The sequence below is a fragment of the Periplaneta americana genome, chromosome 9, assembly GCF_040183065.1.
Source record: "Periplaneta americana isolate PAMFEO1 chromosome 9, P.americana_PAMFEO1_priV1, whole genome shotgun sequence".
Lineage (NCBI taxonomy): Eukaryota > Metazoa > Arthropoda > Insecta > Blattodea > Blattidae > Periplaneta > Periplaneta americana.
The window spans coordinates 22812811-22838361 of NC_091125.1; positions in this window are offsets into that span (position 1 = coordinate 22812811).

The following is a 25551-nucleotide window of genomic DNA, read 5'->3' on the forward strand; positions in this document are numbered from 1 at the left end:
ATCGTGCTTGTGGCGGTGCTTGTGGTGTTATTCCGGTGCCTTTGGTGGTATGTCAGTGCTTGAGATGGGATGGCGGTGGTGGTGGTGAGAAGGCGGAGCTAATGGTGGGGAGGCGGCTTGTGGTGGTATGCCGGTGCTGGTGATGGGGAGCCGGCTAGTGGTGGCTTGCCGGTGCTGGTGATGGGGAACGGGCTTGTGGTGGAATGCCGGTGTTGGTGATGGGAAGCCGGATTGTGGTGGTATGCCGGTGCTGGTGTTGGGAAGCGGGCTTGTGGTGGTATGCCGGTGTTGGTGATGGGGAGTCGGCTTGTGGTGGTGTGCCGGTGCTGGTGATGGGGAGACGGCTTGTGGTGGTATGCCAGTGCTGGTGATGGGGAGCGGGTTTGTGTTGGTATGCCAGTGTTGGTGATGCGGAGCCGGCTTTTGGTGGTATGACGGTGCTGGAGATGGGGAGCGTGCTTGAGGTGGTTTGCCGGTGTTGGTGATGGGGAGCCAGGTTGAGGTGGTATGCCGGTGCTGGTGATGGGGAGCGGGCTTGTGGTGATATGCCGGCGTTGGTGATGGGGAGAAGGCTTGTTGTGGTGGGGAGCCGGTTTGTGGTGGTATACCGGTGTTGGTGATGGGGAGACGCTTGTGGTGGTATGAGGATGTTGCTGATGGGGAGCGGGCTTACGGTGGTATGACGGTGCTGGTGATGGGGAGCGGGCATGTGGTGGTATGCCGGTGTTGATGATGGGGAGCCGGCTTGTGTTGCTATGAGGGTGTTGGTGGTGGGGAGCCGGCTTCTGGTGGTATGCGGCTGTTGGTGGTGGGCAGCGGGCTTGTGGTGTTATGCCGGTGTTGGTGATGGGGACCCGGGTTATGGTGGTATGCGGGTGTTGGTGGTGGGCAGCGGGCTTGTGGTGGTATGCCGGTGTTGGTGATGGGGACCCGGGTTAAGGTGGTATGCCGGTATTAGTGATGGAGAGCGGGCTTGTAGTGGTATGCCGGTGCTGGTGATGGGGAGGGGGCTTGTGGTGGTATGCCGGTGTTGGTGATGGGGAGCCGGCTTGTGGTGGTATGCCGGTGCTGGTGATGGGGAGCGGGCTTGTGGTATGCCGGTGCTGGTGATAGGGAGCGGGCTTTAGGTGGTATGCCGGTGTTGGTGATGGGGAGCCGGCTTGTGGTGGTATGCCGGTGCTGGTGATGGGAAGCCGGCTTGTGGAAGTATGCCAGTGCTGGTGATGGGGAACCGGTTTGTTCTGGTATGCCGGTGATGGTGATGGGGAGCGGGCTTGTGGTGGTATGCCGGTGCTCATGATGGGGAGCCGGTTTGTGGTAATATGCCTGTGCTGGTGGTGGGGAGCGGGCTTGTGGTGGTATGCCGGTGTTGGTGATGGGGAGCCGGATTGTAGTGGTATGCCGGTGTTGGTGATGGGGAGCCGGGGGTGTGGTGGTATGCCGATATTGGTGATGGGGAGCCGGCTTGTGGTGGAATGAGGGTGTTGGTGATCTGGAGCGGTCTTGTGGTGGTATGCCGGTGTTGGTGATGGAGAGCCGGGTGGTGATGGTATGCCGGTATTGGTGATGGGGAGCCGGCTTGTGGTGGTATGCTGGTGCTGGTGAAGGGGAGCGGGCTTTTGGTGGTGTGCCGGTGCTCGTGATGGGGAGCGTTCTTGCGGTGGTATGCCGGTGTTGGTGATGGGGAGCGGGCTTGTTGTGGTATGCCGGTGCTGGTGATGGGGAGCGTTCTTGTGGTGGTATGCCGGTGCTGGTGATGGGGAGCAGGCTTGTAGTAGTGTGCCGGTGCTGGTGATGGGGAGCGTTCTTTTGGTGGTATGCCGGTGCTGGTGATGGGGAGCGGGCTTGTGGTGATATGACGGTGTTGGTGATGGGGAGCCGGCTTGTGGTGGTGGGGAGCCGGGTTGTGGTGCTATGCCGGTGTTGGCGATGGGGAGCCGTCTTGTGGTGGTATGAGGGTGTTGGTGACGGGGAGCGGACTTGCGGGGTATGCCGGTGTTGGTGATGGGGAGCGGGCTTGTGGTGTTATGACGGTGTTAGTGTTGGAGAGCCGGCTTGTGGTGGTAAGGGTGTTTGTGTTGAGGAGCGGGTTTGTGGTGGTATGTCGGTGTTGGTGATGGGGAGCGGGCTTGTGGTGATATGCCGTAGCTGGAAATGGGGAGCCGGCCTGTGGTGGTATGCCGGTACTGGTGATAGGGAGCGGGCTTGTGGTGGTGGGGAGCCGGGTTGTGGTGGTATGCCGGTGTTGATGATGGGGAGCCGGTTTATGGTGGTATGCCGGTATTGGTAATGGGGAGCCGGCTTGTGGTGGTATGCCGGTGCTGTTGATTGGGAGCCGGCTTTTGGTGGTATACCGGTGCTGGTGATGGGGAGCCGGCTTGTGGTGGTATGCCGGTGCTGGTGATGGGGAGCGGGCTTTAGGTGGTATGCCGGTGTTGGTGATGGGGAGCCGGCTTTTGGCAGTATGTCAGTGATGGTGATGGGGAGCCGGGTTGTGGTGTTATGCCGGTATTGGTGATGGAGAGCGGGCTTGTGGTGATATGCCGTAGCTGGAGATGGGGAGCCGGCCTGTGGTGGTATGCCGGTGCTGGTGATGGGGAGCGGGCTTGTGGTGGTGGGGAGCCGGGTTGTGGTGGTATGCCGGTGTTGATGATGGGGAGCCGGCTTGTGGTGGTATGAGGGTGTTGGTGATGGGGAACTGGCTTGCGGTGGTATGCCGGTGCTGGTGATGGGAAGCCGGATTGTGGTGGTATGCCGGTATTGGTGATCCGGAGCGGGCTTGTGGTGATATGCCGGTGCTCGTGATGGGGAGCGGGCTTGTGGTGGTATGGTGGTGTTGGTTATGGGGAGCCGGAATGTGGTGGTATGTCGGTGTTGGTGATGGGGAGCCGGATTTGTGGTGGTATGCCGGTATTGGTGATGGGGAGCCGGCTTGTGGTGGTATGCCGGTGCTGGTGATGGGAGCGGGCTTGTGGTGATGTGGCGGTGCAGGTGATGGGGAGCGTTCTTGTGATGCTATGCCGGTGTTCGTGATGGGGAGCGGACTTGTTGTGGTATGCCGGTGCTGGTGATGGGGAGCGGGCTTGAGGTGATATGCCGGTTTTTGTGATGGGTAGCCGGCTTGTGGTGGCGGGGAGTCGTGTTGTGGTGGTATTCCGGTGTTGGTGATGGTGAGCTGGCTTGTGATGATATGAGGTTGTTGGTGATGGGGAGCGGGCTTGCGGTGGTATGCCGGTGTTGGTGATGGGTAGCGGGCTTGTGGTAGTATGCCGGTGTTAATGATGGAGAGCTGGCTTGTGTTGGTATGAGGGTGTTGGTGGTGGGCAGCGGGCTTGTGGTGGTGTGCCGGTGCTCGTGAAGGGGAGAGTTCTTTTGGTGGTATGCCTGTGTTGGTGATGGGGAGCGGGATTGTGTTGGTATGCCGGTGCTGGTGAGGGGGAAAGTTCTTGTGTTGGTTTGCCGGTGATGGTGATGGGCAGCGGGCTTGTGGTAGTGTGCCGGTGCTGGTGATGGAGAGCGTTCTTGTGGTGGTATGCCGGTGCTGGTGATGGGGAGCGGGCTTGAGGTGATATGCCGGTTTTGGTGATGGGTAGCCGGCTTGTGGTGGTGGGGAGTCGTGTTGTGGTGGTATTCTGGTGTTGGTGATGGTGAGCTGGCTTGTGATGATATGAGGTTGTTGATGATGGAGAGCTGGCATGTAATGGTATAAGGGTGTTGGTGTTGGGGAGCGGGTTTGTGGTGGTATGCCGGTGTTGGTGATGGGGAGCCGGGTTGTGGTGGTATGCCGGTATTGGTGATTGGGAGTCGGCTTGCGGTTGTATGCCGGTGCTGGTAATGGGGAGCGGGCTCGTGATGGTATGCCGCTGTTGGTGATAGGAAGCCGGCTTTTGGTGGTATGCCGGTGCTGGTGATGGGGAGCCGGCTTGTGGTAGTATGCCGATGCTGGTGATGGGAAGCTGGATTGTGGTGGAATGCCGGTGTTGGTGATGGGGAGCCGGTTTGTGGTGGTATGCCGGTGCTGGTGATGGGGAGCCGGCTTGTGGTGGTAAGCCGGTGCTTGTGACCGAGGACCGGGTATTGGTGGTATGCTGGTGCTGCTGATGGAGAGAGGGTTTGTGGTGGTATGCCGGAGTTGGTGATGGGGAGCCGGGTTGTGGTGGTATGACGGTATTGGTGATGGGGACCCGGCTTGTGGTGGTATGCCGATGTTGGTGATGGGGAGCGGACTTGTTGTGGTATGCCGGTGATGGTGATGGGGAGCGGGCTTGTGGTGGTGTGCCGGTGCTGGTGATGGGCAGCGGGCTTATGGTGGTGTGGCGGTGCTGGTGATGGGGAGCGATATTGCGGTGGTATGCCGGTATTGGTGATGGGAAGCGGTCTTGTGGTGGTATGCCGATGCTGGTGATGGCGAGCGGGATTGTGGTGGTGTGCCAGTGCTGGTGATGGGGAGCGTTCTTTTGTAGGTATGCCGGTGCTGGTGATGGGGAGCGGCTTAGTGGTGGTGTGCCGGTGCTGGTGATGGAGAGCGTTCTTTTAGTGGTATGCCGGTGCTGGCGATGGGAAGCGTTCTTTTGGTGGTATGCCGGTGCTGGTGATGGGGAGCGGGCTTGTGGTGGTATGCTGGCGCTGGTGATATGGAGCGTTCTCTTGTGGTATGCCGATGAGTGTAATGAGGAAAGCGGGCTTGTGGTGTTATGCTGGTAATGGTGATGGGGAGCGTTCTTGTGGTGGTATGCCGGTGTTCGAGATGGGGAGCGGGCTTGTGGTGATATGCGGGTGTTGGTGATGGGGAGCCGGGTTGTGATGGTATGCCGGTGATCGTGATGGGGAGCCGGCTTCTGGTGGCATGAGGGTATTGGAGATGGGGAGCGGGCTTGCGGTGTTATGCTGTGCTGGTGATGGGGTGTGGCCATGTGGTGGTATGCCGGTGTTGGTGATGGGGAGCCGGCTTGTGGTGGTATGAGAGTGTTGGTGATGGGGAGCGGGCTTGCAGTGGTATGCCGGTGCTGGTGATGGGGAGCGGGCTTATGGTGGTATCCCGATTTTGGTGATGGGAAACCGGCTTATGGTGGTATGCGGGTGTTGGTGGTGGGCAGCAGGCTTGTGGTGGTATGCCAGTGTTGGTGATGGGGAGGCGGTTTGTGGTGGTATGCCGGTGCTGGTGATGGGGAGCGGTCTTGTGGTGGTAAGCCGTTTGCTTGAGACGGGGAGCCGGGTTTTGGTGGTATGCCGGTGCTGGTGATGGAGAGCGGGTTTGTGGTGGTATGCCGGAGTTGGTGATGGGGAGCCGGGTTGTGGAGGAATGCCGTTATTGGTGATTGGGAGCCGGCTTGTGGTGCCATGAGGGTGTTGGTGATGTGGAGCGGGCTTGTGGTGGTATGCCGGTGTTGGAGATGGGGAGCCGGCTTGTGGTGGTATGCCGGTATTGGTGATGGGGATTCGGGTTGTGTAGGTATGCCGGTGCTGGTGATGGGAGCGTGCCTGTGGTGATGTGGCGGTGCAGGTGATGGGGAGCTTTCTTGTGATGCTATGCCGGTGTTGGTGATGGGGAGCGGGCTTGTTGTGGTATGCCGGTGCTGGTGATGTGGAGCGGGGTTGTGGTGGTGTGCCGGTGCTGGTGATGGGGAGTGGGCTTGTGGTGGTGTGGCTGTGCTGGTGATGGGGAGCGATATTGCTGTGTTATGCCGGTTTTGGTGGTGGGAATCGGGCTTGTGGTGGTATGTCGATGCTGGTGATGTGGAGCGGGATTGTGGTGGTATGCCGGTGCTGGTCATGGGAAGCGTTCCTATGTTGGTATGCCGGTGCTGGTGATGGGGAGCGGCCTCGTGGTGGTGTGCCGGTTCTGGTGATGGAGAGCGTTCTTGTAGTGGTATGCCGGTGCTGGTGATGGGGAGCGTTCTTTTGGTGATATGCCATTCCTGGTGATGAGGAGAGCGGGCTTGTGGTGTTATGCCGGTACTGGTGATGGGGAGCGTTCTTGTGGTGGTATGCCGGTGCTGGAGATGGGGAGCGGGCTTGTGGTGATATGCCGGTCTTGGTGATGGGGAGCCGGCTTGTTGTGGTGGGGAGCCGGGTTGTGGCTGTATGCCGGTGACCGTGATGGGGAGCCGGCTTGTGGTGGTATGAGTGTATTGGTGATGGGGAGCGGGTTTGCGGTGTCATGCGGTGCTGGTTATGGAGTGCGGGCTTGTGGTTGTATGCCGGTGTTGGTGATGGGGAGCCGGCTTGTCGTGGTATGAGGGTGTTTGTGGTGGGGAGCGGGCTTGTGATGGTATTCCGGTGTTGGTGATGGGGAGCCGGATTGCGGTGGTATGCCGGTATTGGTGATGGGGAGTGGGCTTGTGGTGATAAGCCGGTGCTGGTGATGAGGAGACGGCTTTTGTTGGTATGCCGGTGCTGGTGATGGGAGCGGGCTTGTGGTGGTATGCTGATGTTGGTGATGGAGAGCCGGCTTGTGGTGGTATGCTGGTTCTGGTGATGGGGAGTGGGCTTGTGGTGGTATCCAGGTGCTGGTGTTCGGGATCTGGCTTTTGGTGGTATGCCGGTGTTGGTGATGAGGAGCCGGCTTGTGGCAGTATGCCAGTGCTGGTGATGGGGAGCCGGGTTGTGGTGTTATACCTGTATTGGTGATGGAGAGCGGACTTGTGTTGGTATGCCGGTGCTGCTGATGGGGTGCCGGCTTGTGGTGGTATGCCAGTGCTGGTGATGGGGACCGGCTTGTGGTGGTGGGTAGAAGGGTTGTGGTGGTATGCCGGTTTTGGTGATGGGGAGCCGGCTTGTGGTGTTATAAGAGTGTTGGTGATGGGAAGCGGGCTTGTGGTAGTATGCCGATTCTGGTGATGGGGAGCGGGCTTGTGGTGGGATGCCGGTGTTGCTGATGGGGAGCCGGTTTGTGGTGGTATGCCGGTGCTGGTGATGGGGATCCGGCTTGTGGTGGTAAGCCGGTGCTTGTGACTGTGAGCCGGGTTTTGGTGGTATGCCGGTGCTGGTGATGGAGAGCGGGGTTTTGGTGGTATGCCGGAGTTAGTGATGGGGAGCCGGGTTGTGGTGGTATGCCGGTATTGGTGATGGGGAGCCGGCTTGTGGTGGTATGCCGGTGCTGGTGATGGGAGCGGGCTTGTAGTGATGTGGCGGTGCAGGTGATGGGGAGCGTTCTTGTGATGCTATGCCGGTGTTGGTGATGGGGAGCGGGCTTGTTGTGGTATGCCGGTGCTGGTGATGAGGAGTGGGCTTGTGGTGGTGTGCCGGTGCTGGTGATGGGGAGCGGGCTTGTGGTGTTGTGGCGGTGCTGGTGATGGGGAGCGATATTGCGGTGGTATGCCGGTGTTGGTGATGGGAAGCGGGCTTGTGGTGGTATGCCGATGCTGGTGATGGGGAGCGGGATTTTGGTGGTGTGCCGGTGCTGGTGAAGTGGAGCGTTCTTGTGTAGGTATGCCGGTGCTGGTGATGGGGAGCGTTCTTTTGGTGATGTGATGGTGCTGGTGATGGGGAGCGGGCTTGTGGTGGTATGCTGGCGCTGGTGATATGGAGCGTTCTCTGGTGGTATGCCGATGTTGGTGATGAGGAGAGCGGCCTTGTGGTGTTATGCTGGTACTGGTGATGGGGAGCGTTCTTGTGGTGTTATGCCGGTGTTCGAGATGGGGAGCGGGCTTGTGGTGATATGCCGGTGTTGTGATGGGGAGTTGGCTTGTTGTGGTGGTATGCCGGTGATCGTGATGGGGTGCCGGCTTGTGGCAGTATGCCAGTGCTGGTGATGGGGAGCCGGGTTGTGGTGTTATAACTGTATTGGTGATGGAGAGCGGACTTGTGTTGGTATGCCGGTGCTGCTGATGGGGTGCCGGCTTGTGGTGGTGTGCAAGTGCTGGTGATGGTGAGCGGGCTTTTGTTGGTAAGCCGGTGCTTGTGACGGGGAGCCGGGTTTTGGTGGTATGCCGGTGCTGGTGTTACGGGTTTTTGGTGGTATGCCGGAGTTGGTGATGGGGAACCGGGTTGTGGTGGTATGCCGGTATTGGTGATTGGGAGCCGGCTTGTGGTGTCATGAGGGTGTTGGGTATGTGGAGCGGGCTTGTGGTGGTATGCCGGTGTTGGAGATGGGGAGCCGGGCTGTGGTGGTATGCGGGTATAGGTGATGGGGATTCGGGTTGTGGTGGTATGCCGGTGCTGGTGATGGGAGCGGGCCTGTGGTGATGTGGCGGTGCAGGTGATGGGGAGCCTTCTTGTGATGCTATGCCGGTGTTGGTGATGGGGAGGGGGCTTGTGGTGGTGTGGCTGTGCTGGTGATGGGGAGCGATATTGCGGTGGTATGCCGATGTTGGTGATGGGAAGCGGGCTTTTGGTGGTATGCCGATGCTGGTGATGGGGAGCGGGATTGAGGTGGTGTGCCGGTGCTGGTGATGGGAACCATTCTTGTGATTGTATGCCGGTGCTGGTGATGGGGAGCGGCCTCGTGGTGGTGTGCCGGTGCTGGTGATGGAGAGCGTTCTTGTAGTGGTATGCAGGTGCTGGTGATGGGGAGCGTTCTTTTGGTGGTATGCCGGTGCTGGTGATGAGGAGAGCGGGCTTGTGGTGTTATGCCGGTACTGGTGATGGGGAGCGTTCATGTGGTGGTATGCCGGTGCTGGAGATGGGGAACGGGCTTGTGGTGATATGCCAGTGTTGGTGATGGGTAGCCGGGTTGTGGAGGTATGCCGGTGATCGTGATGGGGTGCCGGCTTGTGGCAGTATGCCAGTGCTGGTGATGGGGAGCCGGGTTGTGATGTTATACCTGTATTGCTGATGGACAGCGGGCTTGTGTTGGTATGCCGGTGCTGCTGATGGGGTGCCGGCTTGTGGTGGTCTGCCAGTGCTGGTGATGGGGAGCGGGCTTGTGGTGGTGGGTAGAAGGGTTGTGGTGGTATTCCGGTTTTGGTGATGGGGAGCCGGCTTGTGGTGGTATGAGAGTGTTGGTGATGGAAAGCGGGCTTGCGGTGGTATGCCGGTGCTGGTGATGGGAGAGGGCTTATGGTGGTATCCCGATGTTGGTAATGGGAAGCCGGCGGGTGTTTGTGTTGGGCAGCAGGCTTGTGGTGGTATGCTGGTGCTTATGATGGGTAGCCGGGTTGTGGTGGTATGCCGGTATTAGTGATGTAGAGCGGGCTTGTGGTGGTTTGCCGGTGCTGGTGATGGGGAGCCGGCTTGTGTTGGTATGCCGGTGTTGGTGATGGGGATCCTGATTTTGGTGGTATGCCGGTGATGGTGATGGGGAGCGGGCTTGTGGTGGAATGCCGGTGCTGGTGATGGGGAGCCTGCTTGTGGTTGTATGCCAGTGCTGCTGAGGGGGAGCAGGCTTGTGGTGGTGTGCCGGTGTTGGTGATGGGGAGCCGGTTTGTTGTGGTATGCCGGTGCTGCTAATGTGGAGCAGGCTTGTATTCGTATGCCGGTGCTCGTGATGGGGATCCGGGTTGTGGTGGTATGCCGGTGCTGTTGATATGGAGCGGGCTTGTGCTGGTATGCCGGTTTTGGTGATGGGGTGCCGGAATGTGGTGGTATGCCGGTGCTGGTGATGGGGGCTGGCTTGTGGTAGTATGCCGGTGGTGGTGATGGGGAGCCGGCGAGTGGTGGTATGCCGGTGCTGGTGAAGGGGAGCGGGCTTGTGATGGTATGCCGGTGCTGGTGATGGGGTGCGTGCTTTATGTGGTATGCCGGTTTGGTGATGGGGAGCCGGCTTGTGGTGGTATGCCGGTGCTGATGGGGAGCGGGCTTGTGGTGGTATGCCGGTGTTGGTGATGGGGAGCCGGTTTTTTGTATGCCGGTGCTCGTAATGGGGAGCGGCCTTGTGTTGGAATGCCGCTGCTCGTGATGGGGAGCCGGGTTGTGGTATGCCGGTATTAGTGATGGGGAGCCAGCGTGTGACGGTATGCCGGTGCTGGTGATGGGGAGCGGGCTTGTGGTGGTGTGCCAGTGCTGGTGATGGGGAGAGTTCTTGTGGTGCTATGCCGGTGCTGGTGATGGGGAGAGGGATTGTGGTGGTATGCCGGTGCTGGTGATGGGCGCATTCTTGTGGTATTATGCCGGTGCTGATGATTGGGAGCGGGTTTGTGGTAGTGTGCCGGTGTTGGTGATGGGGAGCGTTCTTGTTGTGGTATACCGGTGCTGGTAATGGGGAGCGGGCTTGTGGTGATATGCCGGTGTTGGTGATGGAGAGCTGGCTTGTGGTGGTGGGGAGCCGGGTTGTGGTGGTATGCCGGTGTTGGTGGTGGGGACCCGGCTTTGCGTTGGTACGAGTGTGTTGTTGATGGGGAGCGGGATTGCGGTAGTATGCCGGTGCTGGTGATGGGGAGCGGGCTTGTGGTGGTATGCCGGTGTTGGTGATGGGGAGCCGGCTTGTTGTGGTATGAGGTTGGTGGTGCTGGAGAGCGGGCTTATGGTGATATGCCAGTGTGGGTGATGAGGATTCGGGTTGAGTGGTATGCCGGTAATGGTGATGGGGAGCCGGCTTGTGATGGTATGCCGGTGCTGGTGATGGGGAGCTGGGTTGTGGTGGTATGCCGATTTTGGTGATGGGAGCCGGCTTGCGGTGGTATGCCAGTGCTGCTAATGGGGATCGAGCTCGTGGTGCTATGCCGGTGTTCGTGATGGGGAGCCGGCTTGTGGTGGTATGCCGGAGCTGGTAATGGGGATCGAGTTCGTTTTGCTATGCCGGTGTTGGTGATGGGGAGCCGGCTTTTGGTCATATTCCGGTGCTGGTGATGTTGAGCCGGCTTGTGGTAGTATGCCGATGCCGGTGAAGGGGTGCGGGCTTGTGGTGGTATGACGCTGTTGGTGACGGGGAGCCGGTTTGTGATGGTATGCCGATTCTGGTGATGGGGAGCGGGCTTGTGGTGTTATGCCGGTGCTGGTGATGGGGAGCGGGCTTTTGGTGGTATGCCGGTGTTGGTAATGGGGAGCCGGCTTGTGGTGGTGTGCCGGTGTTGGTGATGGGGAGCCGGGTTGTGGAGTTATGCCGGTATTGGTGATGGGGAGCCGGCTTGTGGTGGCATGAGGGTGTTGGTGATGTGGGGCGGGCTTGTGGTGGTATGCCGGTGTTGGTGATGGGGAGCCGGCTTGTGGCGGTATGCCGGTTTTGGTGATGGGGAGCGGGCTTGTGGTGGTATGCCGGTGCTAGTGATGGGGAGCGGGCTTGTGGTGGTGTGCCGGTGCTGTTGATGGGGAGCGTTCTTGTGTTGGTATGCCGGTGCTGGTGAAGGGGAGCGGCCTCGTGGTGTTGTGCCGGTGCTGGTGATGGGGAGCGATCTTTTGATGGTATGCCCGTGCTGGTGGTGGTGAGCGTTCTTGTGGTGGTATGCCGGTGGTGGTGAAGGGGAGCGGGCTTGTGGTTGTGTGCCGGTGATGGTGATGGGGTGCGTTCTTGTGGTGGCATGCCGGTGTTGGTGATGAGGAGAGGGGGCTTGTGGTGGAATGCCGGTGCTGCTGATGGGGAGCGGGCTTGTGGTGGTGCGCCGATGCTGGTGATGGGGAGCTGGCTTGTGGTGGTATACCGGTGTTGGTGATGGGGAGCCGGATTGAGGTGGTATGTGGGTGTTGGTTTTGGGGAGCGAGCTTGTGGTGGTATGCCGGTGTTGGTGATGGGGAGCTGGCTTGTGGTGGTTTGCCGTTGCTGGTGATGGGGACCCGGGTTGTGGTGGTATGTTGGTGCTGGTGATGGGGAGCGGGCTTGTGGTGGTATGCCGGTGTTGGTGATGGGTAGCCGGCTTGCGGTGGTATGCCGGTGCTGGTAATCGGGAGCGGGCTATTGGTGATATGCCGGTGTTGGTGATGGGGAGCCGGCTTGTGTTGGTGTGCTGGTGCTGATGATGGGGTGCCGGCTGTTGGTAGTATGCCGATGCTGGTGATGGGAAGCGGGCTTGTGGTGGTATACCGGTTTTGGTGATGGGGAGCCGGTTTTTGGTGGGTTGCCGGTGCTTGTGATGGGAGGTGCGGGCTTGTGGTGGTAAGCCGGTGCTTGTGATGGGGAACAGTGTTTTGGTGGTATGCCGGTGCTGGTGATGGGGAGCGGGCTTGTTTTGGTGTGCCGGTGCTGGTGATGTGGAGCGGGCTTGTGGTGGTATGCCGGTGTAGATTATGGGGAGCCGGAATGTGGTTGTATGTCGGTGTTGGTGATGGGGAGCCGGATTTGTGATTTTGTGCCGGTGTTGGTGATGGTGAGCCGGCTTGTGGTGGTATGCCGGTGCTGGTGATGGGGAGCGATCTTGTGGTGGTATGCCAGTGTTGGTGATGTGGTGCTGGAATGTGGTGGTATGCCGGTGCTGTTGATGGGGAGCCGGCTTGTGGTGGTATGCCGGTGTTGGTGATGGGGAGTCGGTTTGTGGTTGTATGCCGATATTAGTGATTGTGAGCCGGCTTGTGGTTGTATAAGCGTGTAGGTGATGTGGACCGGGCTTGTTGTGGTATGCTGATGTTGGTGATGAGGAGCCGGGTTATGGTGATATGCCGGTATTAGGGATGGGGAGCCAGCCTGTGATGTTATGCCGTTGCTGGTGATGGGGAGCGGGCTTGTGGTGGTGTGCCAGTGCTGGTGATGGGGAGCGTTCTTGTGGTTATATGCCGGTGCTGGTGATGGGGGGAGGGATTTTGGTGGTATGCCATTGCTGGTGATGGGGAGCGTTCTTGTGGTATTATGTCGGTGCTGATGATTGGGAGCGTGTTTGTGGTAGTGTGCTGGTGCTGGTGATGGGGAGCGTTCTTTTTGTGGTATACCGGTGCTGGTGATGGGGAGCGGGCTTTTGGTGATATGCCGGTGTTGGTGATGGAGAGCCGGATTGTGGTGGTGGGGAGCCGGGTTGTGGTTGTATGCCGGTGTTTCTGGTGAAGAGCGGGCTTTGTGGTGGTATGAGGGTGTTGTTGATGGGGAGCGGGCTTGCGGTAATATGCGTGTCCTGGTGATGGGGAGCGGGCTTGTGGTGTTATGCCGGTGATGGTGATGGGGAGCCGGCTTGTTGTGGTATGAGGATGGTGGTGCTGGAGAGCGGGTTTTTGGTGGTATGCCGGTGTGGGTGATGGGGTGCCGGGTTGAGTGGTATGCCGGTGCTGGTGATGGGGAGCGGGCTTGTGGTGGTGTGGCGGTGCTGGTGTTGGTGAGCGTTCTTGTGGTGCTATGCCAGTTCTGGTGATGGGGAGCAGGCATGTGGTGGTGTACCGGTGCAGGTGATGGGGAACGGGCTTATGGTGGTGTGGCGGTGCTGGTGATGTGGAGCGATCTTGCGGTGGTTTGCCGTTGTTGGTGATGGCAATTGGTCTTGTGGTGGTATGCCGGTGCTGGTGATGGGGAGCGGGCTTGTGGTGCTGTGCCGGTGCTGGTGATGGGGAGCGGGCTTGTGGTGGTATCCCGGTGTTGGTGAAGGGGAGCCGGCTAGCGGTGGTTTGCGGGTGTTGGTGGTGGGCAACAGGACTGTCGTGGTATGCCGATGTTGGTGATGGGTAGCCGGGTTGAGGTGGTATGCCGGTATTAGTGATGGGGAGTCGGCTTGTGTTGGTATGCCGGTGTTGGTGATGTGGAGCCGGCTTGTGGTCGTATGCCGGTGCTGGTGATGGGGAACGGGCTTGTGGTGGTATGCCGGTGCTGGTGATAGGGAGCGGGTTTTATGTGGTATGCCGGTGTTGGTGATGGTTAGCCGGCTTGTGTTAGTATGCCGGTGCTGGTGATGGTATGTCGGTGCTGGTGATGTTGAGCCGGCTTGTGGTAGTATGCCAGTGCCGGTTATGGGGAGCGGGCTTTTGGTGGTATGCCGGTGTTGGTGATGGGGAGCCGGTTTGTTGTGGTATGCCGGCGCTGTTGATGGGGAGCGGGCTTTTGGTGGTATGACGGTGTTGGTGATTGGGAGCCGGGTTGTGGTAGTATGCCGGTATTGGTAATGGGGAGACGGCTTGCGGTGGTATGTCGGTGTTGATGATGGGGAGGCGAGTTGTGGTGTTATGCCGGTATTGGTGATGGGGAGCTGGCTTGTGGTGGCATGAGGGTGTTGGTGATGTGGTGCGGTCATGTGCTGTTATGCCGGTGTTGGTGATGGGGAGCCGGCTTGTGGTGGAATGCCGGTGCTGGTGATGGGGTGCGGGCTTGTGGTGGTGAGGCGGTGCATTTGAAGGGGAGGGTTCTTTTGGTGGTATGCCGGTGTTGGTGATGGGGAGCGGGCTTATGGTGGTATGCCGGTGCTGGTGATGGGGAGCGGGCTTGTGGTTGTGTGCCGGTGCTGTTGATGGGGAACGTTCTTGTGTTGGTATGCCGGTGCTGGTGATGGGGAGCGGCCTCGTGGTGGTGTGCCGGTGCTGGTGATGGGGAGCGTTCTTGTGGTGGTATGCTCGTGCTGGTGATGGGGAGCATTCTTGTGGTGGAATGCCGATGCTGGTGAAGGGGAGCGGGCTTGTGGTGGTGTGCCGGTGCTGGTGATTGGGGAACGTTCTTTTGGTGGAATGCCGGTGTTGGTGATGGATACTGGGTCTTGTGGGTGTATGCCGGTGCTGGTGATGGGGAGCGTTCTTGTGGTGGTATGCCAGTGTTGGTGATGGGGAGCGTTCTTGTGGTAGTATGCCGGTGCTGGTGATGTGGAGCGGGCTTTTGGTGATGTGCCGATGCTGGTGATGGGAGCGGGCTTGTTGTGGTATGCCGGTGTAGGTGATGGGGAGCCGGCTTGAGGTGGTATGAGGGTGTTGGTGTTGTGGACCGGGTTTGTGGTGATATGCCGGTGTTGGTGATGGGGAGCCGGGTTTTGGTGGTATGCCGGTATTGGTGATGGGGAGCCGGCTTGTGGTGGTATGCCGGTGCTGGCGATGGGGAGCCGGGTTGTGGTGGTATGCCGGTGTTGGTGATGGGTAGGCGGCTTGCGGTGGTATGCCGGTGCTGGTAATGGGGAGCGGCCTTGTTGTGGTATGCAGGTGTTGGTTATGGGGAGCCGGCTTGTGGTGGTATGCCGGTGTTGGTAATGGCGAGCCGGGTTGTGGTGGTATGCCGGTGCTGGTGATGGGGAGCCGGCTTGTGGTGGTATGCCGGTGCTGGTGACGGGTGCCGGCTTGTGGTGTTATTCCGGTGCTGTTGATGGGGAGCGGGCTTGTGTTTGTATCCGGTGTTGGTGATGGGGAGCCGGCTTGTGGTGATATGCCGGTGTGGTGATGGGGAGCCGGCTTGTGGTGATATGCCGGTGCTGGTGATGGGGAGCTGGCTTGTGGTGGTATGCCGTTGCTGGTGATGGGGAGCGGGCTGGTGGTGGTATGCCGGTGCTGGTGATGGGGAGCGGGCTTGTGGTGGTATGCCGGTTCTGGTGATCGGGAGCGGGCTTGTGGTGATATGCCGGTGCTGGTGATGGGGAGCGGGCTTGTGGTGGTATGGCGGTGCTGGTGATGGGGAGCGTTCTTTTGGTGGTATGCCGGTGCTTGTGGCGGGAAGCCGGCTTGTGGTGGTATGCCGGTTGTGGTGATGGGGAACCGGCTTGTGGGGTGTATGCCGGTTTTTTTGATGGGATGCCGGTTGTTGTGGTGGGATGTCGATGCTTTTGGCCTAGTAGCGGTGTTGCTACTGCTCTAATGGTGGTGTTGCTGCTAGTGCAGCTGATTGCTTTTGTTGATGGTGCTGTTGTTTTTCTTAGTATTGCTCCCACTGCTATTCCTAGATGAAGAAATAGTAATTTAGGTTCAAATGTGTATATCAGTATAATGCGTAGGATTTATAAAGAAACGCCAACTATAAATTTAGTGCACATTTACTAAAAATCTGAATTTCTTACTAAATTTTACAAAGTCGAATGTACTTTTTAAGAAACATTTCCGGTACATTCTTAAGCAATGTGTGTAATGTAATTTAGTAGGACATTGACTATTCAATGTGCACGCTAGAACTACTAGAAAAGCGTGAAGAATCTGTTTGTCAATTAGCAACTGTCTCTGTGTTGAATTTGACATCTAGTTTTTTTTATATTATTATTAGATATATTTGGATTTAAATCACTTATTACAAAGGAGGGAATCACTGAAATTCAGATGACATCTTCTCGCTATACGTTTGCATTCTTTCAAGATATTACTTCTTTTACTTATGTTACTAATTATATTTTTGTTTGTAGTTCATTTTTCGTTAACTATCTTGTGAAAGACACATATAATTAAAAGTGTTAAAATGGAAATATTAAACTTCAGTTCTTGCTTTGAACGAAAATATCTTTTTAATATTATTCCAATAAAATAACATGTTTGAATAGGGAGAAGAGAAATTTCTTGACAAAAAGGAGTATAGATACTTTAGGCATGGGTAAAGGGAAATTAACGTTCTCCTGTGCGTGAAGAAATAATTGAGCACATAGAGATCAGTTCTAGGATCGCGTTCGTGACTTCTTCAACACTAGACTGCGAAACCGATGGATTGATCGTAACGGGAATGATGATCACGATCTGCTATCATGGCCTCCACGCTCTCCCAACTTTACCCCTTGTGACGTTTTTTGTGTGGAGGTATGTGAAAGATTCGGTGTTTGTGCCGCTTTTTTCGGCTGATCTGCCCGAATTCCGCACTGGTACCATTCATGTATTTGCTGAAATTGACAAATATATACTTCGTATATGAAACGAACTTTATTACAGAGTTGCTGTGTGCAGTGTTACTAAACGACATTTCATACAAGTTGAGAGGATGCGAAGGCATTTCTTTCCCCTTCTACTTGTCCTGAGTCCGTCAGTAACAGACCGGTAGCTGTTACTTCTTAAACGGACACCTCCCCCCCCTCAAAAGTTGTACACACATGAAAATAAAATCTTCTTCTACTATATAAAAGTAAATGTGGGTATGCATGTATGTGTGTAAGTTCTCTATACAAATCTACACGCTTTAACCGATATGTGCCAAAGTTTACACATTTAACCTTCATAACCAGGAGAAAAAAAAGTTTACATTAAAATTGTGCACATGGAAATTGAATTAATTAAAAAAAATAAAAGTAAATACTATCAAGCATTCATGTGTAATACTGAAATGCAATCTTCTATAGTCAATTGTTTTTTATTATTGTCTGTTTTATTCAACATCAGTTGTAGATAGTGAGCAGACTGTGTTAATATCCAAGTGAATTCTAGAATTCTTTCAAATTACAAGGAATGCTATCACATAATTAATTTAATATTGAATTACCAGAAGTACTATTCCGAAATATTGACCCACCAAAATTATGCACCAACAAGAATTGGTGTGAAGAACTCATGCGAAACATAATAGAGCGGCAATATTAACTGGAAAAACGAAAGGAGAAGATGTTTTTATCGCACGTGTTGCTATGATACCCTTTCGATTTTAAGCAGCTGCAATTTGAGTGCGACTAGCATTTGTAATGGCCATATTAAAATGAAGCTCAAGGACAGTACTGGGTGTTCAGTTCAAAATGTGTCTTGGCTCGCTGTATGCCGTCATGTGGCTAGCTGATGAGCCTAGAGAATTCAATCTTCCTACACTTCCGCAGCTCAGGTGTATAATCTAAGAGGCAGAGAAGTTGGCTAGCAAGTACGGCGTTCATTCTGAAGAGTACGTGCCGATACGTACGGTAACGCCGGTAGTGGCAGGAATGTGAACTGTTTGGAAATACGTACTGTCGGGATATGGGGAGAGGGTTAAGACGATTACTTACGTATTTGTTGACATTAACTTCGACGGACAACATGGACACGGAGCATTTGATTTGTGTTGTGGAATGTTACCGTACGCAACCGTTGATAACAAATACCCTGCGTACGACTTGCCGGCGCAAAACACAGTTCAAAAGAGGTTATGGTAGCACACAGACCGTACAGACCGCCATCTGTTGCTACGATGTTCAAGTTATACCGTACACGTTCTCAAGTTCAGATTGAAGAACGCCTCAAATAATAGGCAACTTCTCTAACATATAAGCTGAAACTCGCTTCAAATCGGTGACCCAACAACAGTGACGTCATGACACACTTTGAAATGAACACCCAGTAGTTCAAAGTTGCAGACATTGACTTAAAAACTGCGTGTTTTTCACATCCTCGACTATATATTATACAAAGGAGTGGAAAAAAGAAGAAAAGTTTAGACATATCGAAAAGCAATTCAATGATATTTCTGTCATGTTCCTATTGTAGTAGGCCTATGTGAATGTACAGTTGTCAAAAAAAGAAGTGGCCGCACTCGTGAACAGCGAATATTTTCCGAGTTCACTTCGGGTCACGGCTATGTTACACGATGCATGTGCTTTTAGAAGCAGTTCCGGAACTATGGAATCATTCCATATCTGCGCCTCGTAGACCAGCGGTAGAGAGCTCCCTTAATGATTTGAAGGTTGTGAGTTCGGGCTTTGTTCAAGTTTTCATTTTATTTTTTAATCGTTCTTTAGCGATATAAATACTGCATTATTCAAATTATCATTTATATTCTGTTATTGTTCTTTATCGATATGAATAATATTCAAGTTATTTATATTTTATCGTTCCTTTAGCGATATGTATATATATATATATATATATATATATATATATAATATTCAAGTTATAATTTGTTATATTCTGTTATCGTTCTTTAGCGACGTGAATAATATTCAAATTATCATTTGTATTCTGTTATCGTTCATTAGCGATATAAATAATATTCAAATTATCATTTGTATTCTGTTATCGTTCATTAGCGATATGAATAATATTCAAATTATCATATATATTCTGTTATCGTTCTTTATCGATACGAATAATATTTAAGTTATTTATATTTTATCGTTCCTTTAGCGATACATATAATATTCAAATCATAATTTGCTATATTCTGTTATCGTTTTTTAGCGACGTGAATAATATTCAAGTTATCATTTGTATTCTGTTATCGTTCGTTAGCGATATAAATCATATTCAAGTTATCATTTGTATTCTGTTATCGTTCGTTAGCGATATAAATAATATTCAAATTATCATTTGTATTCTGTTATCGTTCGTTAGCGATATAAATAATATTCAAATTATCATTTGTATTCTGTTATCGTTCGTTAGCGATATAAGTAATATAAATTTAATGTTAGGTTTAGAACAGTACAGCTGCCTAATACGAGTGTTAGTTTTTTCTTCTTATGTTGTTATATTATTACATTATACTATCCTGTAACATAATAAATTGGAAAGGTGTCACGAGGATTTGAGCCTGATACGTTGACATTTCAATTCCGAATTTCGCGACGTCCGACGTTCCTACATTCTTCCGACTGAGCTATATCATTTACCTGGCATTAACGTAATTCAGGGAATTGTCAGAAACACTAAAACTGAACATTCATTTCAATTATATTCTGAATATTTAATAATGATATAAAAAGGTTACGTTTGTGACAATAATATTTGTAGTTGTAATACCAACTGCAACAGCAGCAGTGTTAACAGCAGCAATGATTAAGGACGTATTGCGTGAATACAGTTTAATAGAGATTTTTCTAACACAAATTACGACACTGAGATCGAGATTATAAAATAATTATATTCTTCTCAACTCTGTGCAATTTATGTTTGAAAATTATATAGTTATTAATAAGACTCTAACAAGTATTTATATTATTATTTCCTAATTGAAGAATATATATTTTTAGTATAATGAATATTTTGCTGTTATTTTAAGACCTAGGTAACATAGATGTTGATACAGCGTCGTAAAATAACCCAATAAAAATTAAAAAAAAAAAGACCTAGTTAGAGGCTAATTCTCTGAGGAAACCACGACGCTATTTCTGCCTGCGACTTTGACTGACATATCTCCACAAAGAGGTGCAGGAACGAATGAAAGTATAATACGGGTTGTGGTTCATCTTGGTTTTTCGGCATCCGAGGCAGGTAGGCGTTTCAACGTTTCAGAAAGGACAGCCCGGAGATGGGTGCAAAATTATCAACGCTCGCCAATTTTTGGCCGAAAAGCTGGCAGTGGTAGAAGGAAAATTTCAACACCATAACAGGACGCTAGATTTGTGGCAGAGGTTGAAAGGAATCCCTTTCATACCGCTGCTACTTTGAAGGCAGTTAATTTCCCTGGCCATGACCAGACCGTGAGAAATCGTTTAAGGGCCGCCAATTTGAGATCTCGACGTGCCATTCCTAGGGAAGTTCATAAGGAAGAGCATATAGAAGAGCGTTTAGTCTTTGCAGTGGGAAATGGTGATCGGAATTGGAAAAGAGTAATCTTTTCTGATGAAGTCACCTTTTCTACTACAAAGGAAGGACCCACTCTTGTATATCGTCCTCCTGGTACCCGATTCGACCACGGATACGCTGGCATGTGTACCCGCAGTGGTAGAGTATCTGTGTCGCGTTGGAATTCTTCAATTTCAGAAGGATAATCATCCAGTCCACACATCTCAATTGATTCGGGACTGGTTTGCGAGGAGACAGGATATTGAACTGATAGACTGGCCTCGTCGCTCTCCGGACTTGAACCCTTTAGAGAATATATGGGCTCAAGTAAAGAAGCATATGCGGAAAAATTGGCCTAATCCCCCTCCAAGACGTCCTGTTGATTTGTGGAAGCTCGTCCATGGTCCCTGGGATGCCGTGACTGAGAACAGTCGGTATTTGAAAACACTAGTCGATTCCATGCCCACTCGACTGCAAGATGTGATCGAGATGGGAGGAAGATGGACTAAATATTGAATCGTGGCTTTTTGTTTTTTTGTTTTTTTTTTTTTTGTTTTTGTTTTTTTTTTACTTTTAATTGTTTTAATTTTATAAGGCAGACGCCTGTAAATTTGTTTTGTTTATGCCACGAAAGATATTTTTGTTGAGAATATAATCTTTCTTTTCATTTGCAGCCATAATGTCATAATAAATAATGACACAGTCATGGCATAATACATTCATGAAGCTGAAGTTAATTACTGAAAGAGTCATAAAAGAAAAAGAAACAATTATATTTTCTCTCTCACCTAAAAAAAACTATAAAAAAAAACATAAAAAGCATTAGGTTGATTTCGAACGCACGACCTTACGAACATTTGCCCGAAACGCTACCATTCATTCTGACTGTAGATATCAGGCCACGTCGTCCAACAACATGTAACATCACCTGTCTCCGAATTGTAGCGGAGATACCGGAAGGGAACTTTGTGTCTTGAGAGCGGCCACTTTTTCTTTTGACAACTGTACACTAGGAACAGAACAAGTATTATTAGAGACAGTGTGTGTTCGATATAGTCTAAGTGAACTGAAAATCAAGAACGGCGAGATAAGAGTGTCAATTTTGAATGAATTAGGGTAGTGTAATAGGAAGTTAAGTAAAACGATAGAGATAATGAAAATAGGTGAGGAGTATGGCGGGGGAGGCTAGCTAGAATAGTGAAGTATAATATGTAGAAAATGAGTGAGTTCTAAAAATGAAATATACACAAGAAACAGACATAATAACGAACATATTGTACAATGGTGTAGTATGTTTTAGTAACAATTATTATTAGAAACAGTGTGTGTTCGATATAAGTGTACTGAAAATCAAGAATAGAATCTTAAAAGTGTCAATTTTGAATGTTCTAAATTAAGTTGTTAAATTTTAAAGGTTAGAAGCGTCTACAAAAGGTATATGTGTAATGAATGTAATTGTGGCACCGGATACAAAATTGTGAGGTCCACATTACATGGATGTAAATGTTGACATTAATATATATATATATATATATATATATATATATATATCCTGTAAGTTGAATGTGTAAGCTCATACCTTACTGTTGAGGGGTCGGGGAGGGGGCGAGGACGGTTGGTCGTCCCCCTTCCTTCCATCTTGGCCCTGTTGTTCGGGAATTTCATCTTCTGTATACACCCTCTTCAACCCCCCCCCCCTCCACAACCGTAAAGCTCCCGGTGTTTCTGTTGTCGTGCGGTATAAAGATCCTTGGCAGTAGCGTTTCTTCTGCTGCCAATTCCCCGTCCTGGCCAGTATCGGTGTTGTAGTCTGGCTCTCGTCCTGGCTCTGGTGGTCGCGGCTTATATTTTTGGTGTAATCTGTCACCTTGATTTCTTTTTCAGACGGGGAATTGAGGTCCTCCTCCTGCAGACGCGTCTGCCTATGCGATCCTTCAGTATTACCTCTTTCGGATAGGCCCCCTGAGGTACGCTGCCTTTGCCGCCGGTGACGATAGAATACACGGCGTAGCCTGTACTTAGTAGAGACCCTACTCCGATGGCGGTTACGGCGTTTGTAACCAGTTTCTCTGGCTTCACAAACTCCCGTATTCCTGCGTTTTGCGTAAAGTATGTATTTCAGCGCTGCTCTGAACATCTTGGCTTGTATTCAGGACGTACGTAACACAGCAACGGCATTGCTATTGTTGTCATGCATCGTCTCCATAGAGACCTCAGTTGTTGTTTCGCTAAGCATTGTCCATGTAGATGCAGACCCTCCCTTCCTCTTTTTCATAATATTCATAATTATTAGTGTTAATATGGGCCTATGTTTTGCCTGTGTTGTAGGCATCACAAAACTTGAATGTTATGAATCCATTAATATATTGTAACGTGTAACGGCTTGGATTCCCAGAGTAGGCCTACATATTAATGACCAGTTTGTTACTTGTTAAATTCAGTAGATATCGATTAATTTTTTTAATTAATTATTTAATTAATTCGTTCATTTATTCCCACATTAATTCAATCATTTATTCACTCATTCATAAACCTATGCATTCATTTATATTTTTATTTATTTTTATATTTTACTGGCTGAAAGCACCCGGCGTTGCCCGTGTTGCCCCTTTTGCTTCTTTTTTTTTTTTTTTCAATTAAACTGGTTGTTAGACTTTTCGGAAATCTCAGAAACCCAACTATAAATAATAAAAATGAATTACCTTTAATAAGCTTTCCTCGTCCAAAAAGATGAATCTTTACATAGCGTCACTTACATGAATTGATGAACTCCTTAGCCAAATGCCTGAAAGGATTAACTCAATTTAAAACTACTGCAGATCAGGCAATGAAAGAAAACGTGCCTTACTTTCAAATGTTTTTTTTTATTTGTATGTATGTATGTATGTATGTATGTATGTATGTATGTATGTATGTATGTATGTATGTATGTATGTATGTATGTATGTACGTACATAGGTACAAATAAAATAATAAAAATATCAAACTGTAAATAAACTAAAACCAAACTAACATATAAGTTATATAGGCTACGCTCACACAAACTTTAAATGAATTAGCATTGCCTTGAAGTTCATCAAAACAAAAACAATCCCTCGGTCCCTATAAGCCCACTTAGCATTGTATCAATGTTCTACAGATCTTACATTTTATCTCTGCCGATCAGTGACTGTTAAGTTTCAAGTGACATCTTAGTTGTGGGAGTCAACGTATTATAAAGCATTACAACGTTTCTCACATCTCCTTTCTTCCCCCGCAAATGTGACATTGCACAGAGGCAGAGATAAAATAATTAGAAGATCTGTACATTGATCTGAAGCTGTGCATTTCACGTAATTCCATGTCTGTGTGCTTTCACTTGAATTTCAGAGACAGCTGACGATAAACAGGGAATTCCCTTGTTCCCAGTCTGAACCCGTTGAGGTGTCATTAAGAGCCAAAATTTATCTCTCTATCTGTGTTACCAAAGTTTGAATATAAACGTATATAATTTAATTTTATTGGAATATTTTTCCCCTTGACCGCTGTACGCCTATTTTTTTAAATATGACTTGAGAAACTGTATCTCACAAATTCAGAACATATTGCATTATAATATTAATTCTTATTTTATACACCGAATACAGATACAATATAAACTCTCAATGTCATTTTTTTAGCATAAAGACTAATATTCTGAGAGACGTATACCTTTTCCCCCCACAAATTAAGAGATTGTTATTTCCACAACGCATAACATACTAAATTGGCAACGTGATTATAGAGTTAGAATTTCACAGTAACACATTTTCGGACATTAACAACAATATTTTGAGAGACGTATATTTTAGAATTAATATAGTGTTATTTCCAGTCGCCTTACGTGCATTCACATACATTAGCAATATGACAAAAGTATCATTGAATTGCTTTTTGATGTGTGTAAATTTTTTCCCCTACTTCTTTATATAAAATATAGTTGAGAATGTGAAAAACACAGAGTTTTAAGTCAATGTCTGCAACTTTGAGCGACTGTCCTTGAGCTTAATTTTAATATGACCATTACAAATGCTAGTTGAACTGAAATTGCTGTTACTTAAAATCGAAAGGCATGTTAGTGAATATCATAGGAATGCGTGGGATAAGAACATCTTCTCCTTTCGTTTTGCCAGTTAGTATTGCCACTTCTATTAATACGTTTTGAATGAGTTTTTTCACGCCAATTCTTGTTCCACTGCATAATTTTGGTGGGTCAATATTTCGCAATAGTACAAATTGGTGATTCATTATTAAGTATTAAATTATATGGTAACAACCCTTGAGGTTTCAAAGAATTCAAGAATTCATTTGGATAAAACATAGTCTGGTCACTATCTACAACTGCATCGAGAAATTCATAATATTATTTTGGTCCTGGACTGCGTAAAGATACTTATTGCATGAATTATCTAGATTTTGGTCTTCATGATGTGTATCAACAATGTTATTTAATTTCGTGTTATAATTTCCATGGCCTCGTGAAAGTCGATATTGAATACAACAGACAATAATAAAAAACAATTGACTATAGAAGATTGCATTTTAATATTATACATGAATGTTTAATCGTATTTATTTCCATTTTTTATTTTTTATTAATTTATGGTCCATTTGCACAACTTTAATGTAGCCTATGATCTTCTCCTGGTTATGAAGGTTAAATATGCAAACTTTGGCACATATTTGTCAAAGCGTTTAGATTTGTATAGAGAACATACATACGAGTACATACATACATACATACATACATACATACATACATACATACATACATACATACATACATACCCACATTCAATTTTATATATTAAGATGCTTGTATCTACTAGGGGACAGCTATCTTTACCGGCGGCGTGTTTATAAATCAACTAGGTTGCGCTGCGATATCGGGAGGACACTCAACAGCAAAAAGATGCTATCAGTTGCTGCTGTCAATGTGCTGAAAGGAGGTTGCTTCGGAAAAGCGTTGCCAACTCTGAGGCTTGACTGGATCGCACAATTGGTTCCACTCTCAGTTTCTCTTTAGTGGTCAAACCTCATGAGATGGAACTTAAACTGAGAAGATTAATCCGGCATCGGAACTGGAATCCGGTGTGGCTTAGTGGATAAAGCGTCAGCACTTAGAGTTGAAAACGCTGGTTCGAGTCTCGGTGCCGGAGAGAATTTTTCTCCGCTCCACGCTCCACCCATACTTCATCATATGATAACGCAGAATTCCTGCACGAAAATATATGTACTTCGGTACATCACTCACAATAATAATATAATAGACTTGAACAAATTCTACTTGAAGGAAGATGGCCTCAAATTACAGAGAAGTAAAAAGTTGTATTCTGTTGTGGCTACAGAGAAGCTTGTTTCTCTCTCCGCTGTGAACGCATGTCTGACAAAAATAACAGCGGC